Source organism: Molossus molossus, unplaced genomic scaffold, assembly GCF_014108415.1.
Source record: "Molossus molossus isolate mMolMol1 unplaced genomic scaffold, mMolMol1.p scaffold_m16_p_25, whole genome shotgun sequence".
NCBI lineage: Eukaryota > Metazoa > Chordata > Mammalia > Chiroptera > Molossidae > Molossus > Molossus molossus.
Genome location: NW_023425361.1, coordinates 1,582,479 through 1,586,098, shown reverse-complemented (window position 1 = coordinate 1,586,098; position 3,620 = coordinate 1,582,479).

Genomic DNA, 3,620 nt, shown 5'->3' with positions numbered 1-3,620 from the left:
TTCAAACACTCCTCACAGCCAGAGAGCTGGTCCCAAAACCCCTGGATCACACATGTTCAGGCAGTGCCTGTGAATGATGTTATTTCCTTCACTAAGTGAGAAATCCCCAGTGAAATTGAGCTTGGTAATGGCAGCCCATTGAATGTCAATGGATACCTTTCACTATTAAGAAGTGTATCTTCCTCTGCACAGATGTGGAACAGGTGCCCCGATGTACAGGTCCTCTGAGACAGTCAGTGTGACATAAGTAATAATAAGAAATGATAATAAAAATAGCTAACATTTATTGAGTACTTATATGCCAAGTAGTTTAATAATAATAGTATTCTTAATCTTCCCAATAAGTCTCTGAAGCAGTCAGTGTAACCTTTGTTAAATAGAGGGTTAGGAAGATAAAGTGAGTAATTCAAGGTAACATAGCTATGGAATGATAGATCTGGGAATGTACTCTGAGCTCTTAGATGCCACACACTGTGCGCTTCACCACCACTAGAAGGCTTGGAGGCAGGAATGTGGACATGACTCTGAAAATGACTTATGACATGAAAACAGAAGAAAGAAAATATGGCTAGAGTATAACGTTAATATTGAAGAAATAATTAACACAGAGGTTCAGTTATCATTTATTCATTCATTCATAATTTTTTTTCACTTTGTAAATATTTATTGAATGCCTACTACTGATCACTAGGGTTGCATCTACATATAGGAAATGCTTCAAAGAGTATTACATGGTCTATAATAAAAGCTCACTCAGTGTTAAGTCCTTGGTATTTACTTGCTGGTGTCAAAGAGAAATACTTAATATATTTTAACTAAATTTTAAATATAATTGTACTTTATTCTCAATGACTAAATGAAGTACATGATGTTGCCTTCATTTTATAGGTGAACTTCTAAGGTGTGAAATGGTTTGCCAGTTGACTTGGTGGCAAATTTGAGAGCTGTGTTCTGAACAATTCATCTGTCTTCCTCCTGTAGAATGTTGGATCAAGAACACCTAGGTTGGTGACCCGTTTCATTGCTGTCTGGTTTAGTGACAATGGCCTTTACACTGTCTCTCTCTATCTTGTTCTGTAAAATGGAGAAATAATGACCTACACCATATACTCACACACTCGGCACACAGTGTTCTAATCATCATTTGGGAGATAAGGAAACTGAAGCTCACCAAGCTTAATGGCCTTCCGAGTGTCCCAAAGGCAGTGAGGGAGAGCCCAATTCAAATCTCTACCAGTCTGGTTCCCAAACCCACCCTCTGCTATCTTCACCATTTTTAACCCTTTTAGAACAATGCAGGAGTTTTAACAGTTTACACTAAACAAACAAAAAAACGTGATCACTGGGTTGGTATTCCTATACCAAAGTCATGTTTGAATAAGGAGGGGTTTGGGAGCCATTGCTCCACCTGCTGGAAATCCTCTTACACCTGAGGGATTTTTATTCAGCTGAGTGCTGCAAATCCAGGCTCATCAAGTAACTGACACTAGTAGCCTGCAGGCAACAGCTAGAGGATAACTGAACCTTTCTTGGCCTGAAAATCTACTCAGGAAAGTAAGAATCCACAGTGGTGTTTACCGTGGGTCATCCCACACTCATCCAAACCTAGTAGAGAGAGTCACAACCAGTGGAACACCAACAACCATAGGGAAAATTTGAAAGGCTCCAAAACTCCACCAAGACAACCAAAATGGGGAAACAAGGAAACAAATCCCAACAAAAAGAACAAGAAAATTCTACAGAAGAAGGGATAAATGAAATGGAATTAAGTAAGTTATTGGAGGCACAGTGCAGAGTAATGATTATGAGGAAACTCAACTTCATGAGTAAAGATATAGAAACATTGAAAATCAGCCCACAGACCAGAGAGACCCAGATTTGTTTCCCACTAAGTGCATGTACCTCAGTTGCAGTTTGTCCCTGACCCCGGTTGGGTTGGGTGAGAAGCAGTCAGTCGATGTGTCTCTCTCTCATCAGTGTCTCTCTCTTTCTCTCCCTCCCTTTTTCCCTCCCGCTCTATCTGAAGACAAATGCAAAAATGTCCTTGGGTGAGAATAAATAATAAAAATAAAAGAAAATCAACCAATTGAAAATGAAAAACCGCCAAATGGAAATAAAGACTGGCATACCAGAAATAAAGAACACATTGAAAGGAATAACCAGCAGAACAGAGAAAGCCAAAGATTGGATCAGTGAATTAGAAACAGAGTAAAAAAAGTCACCCAATCAGAGAACCAAAAAGAAAAAAACAATTAAAAAATAGGAAGACAGCTTAAGAGAATGTAGGACAACAGAAAATGTAACAACATGCACATTGTAGAAGTGCCATAAAAAGAAGAAAAGAGTAAGGGTTAGAGAATATATTTGAAGAAAGAGTGACAGAAAATTTTCTAATTTGGTGAAGAAAAAGGCATAAAAGTTCAAGAAGTACAGACATCCCCAAGTAAGAAGAATCCAAAGAGGCCCACATCAAAACACATGATAATTAAAATGCCAAAAATTAAAGACAAAGAGAGAATCCTAAAGGCAGCAAGAGATAAGCAACAGGTTACCTAATAAGAAAACCCCATAAGGCTCTGAGCTGACTTCTCAACAGAAACACTGCAAGCCAGAAGGAAATGGCATAAAGTAATCAAGATAATAAAAAACCAAGGATATGAATCCAAGATTACCCTATCTACCAAGGCTATCATTCAAAATAGAAGGTGAAATAAAGAGCTTCCCAGACAAGGGGAAAAAAAAAAAAAGGCTAAGGAAATATTTCAGCACCAAACCAGCACTCCAAGAAATGTTAAAAAGACGGCTGTAATAAGCAGATAAAACTGAGACATATAGCTATAATATTAAAAAAAGGCAATAAATAAGTACATATCAATAATAAACTAAAATTTAAATGTATTAAACACTCTGATCAGCAGCCACTCAACTTGGGCTCCGGCAGAAGGAAGGCAGACTGGACTGGAACTGTGTGGGGACACACAGGTTTTGGAGGGTGCTAAGAGCTTTTACTGAGTGCAGCCACGCAGGACTGTGGTCATTTTACTCCTTCCCAGGGCCCTGGGGAGAGATGGCGGCCCCTCCCTCAGAGATTCAACCCCACCAGGTGGCCATTGAAATGCTAATTGAGGCCCACTACCAACCAGCAGCTGCCCACCCTCGGGAAATCCTCTTACACTGAGCACCTGAGGGAGTTTTTCAGGCAACTCAGAAACCAAGGGTCTTCAGGTGACATCTACTAATAGCCTCCAGGCAAAAAAAGCTAGAGGTTAACTACCATTCCCCGGGCTAGCAACACTAACCAGAAAAGCTAAGACTTGACGGTGGTGTTTAAAGTGGGTCCTCCATGGCCCATCCAAACCCAGGAGAGGGAGCCACAAACAGCAGAACACCAACACCCACAGGGAAAATTTGGCAGACTGCAAAGCCCACTGTGATAGCCAAAATGGTGAAATACAGAAACAAAAGCCAAATGAAAGAACAAGAGACCTCTATGGAAGATGAGATAAATGAGGTGCAGTTAAGCAAGTTAACAGAACTAGAATTCAGAGCCATGATGTTGAGGAAGCTCAACAGCATGGGTAAGGATATGAGCACCAAGAGTAAAGACATAGAAATGTTGA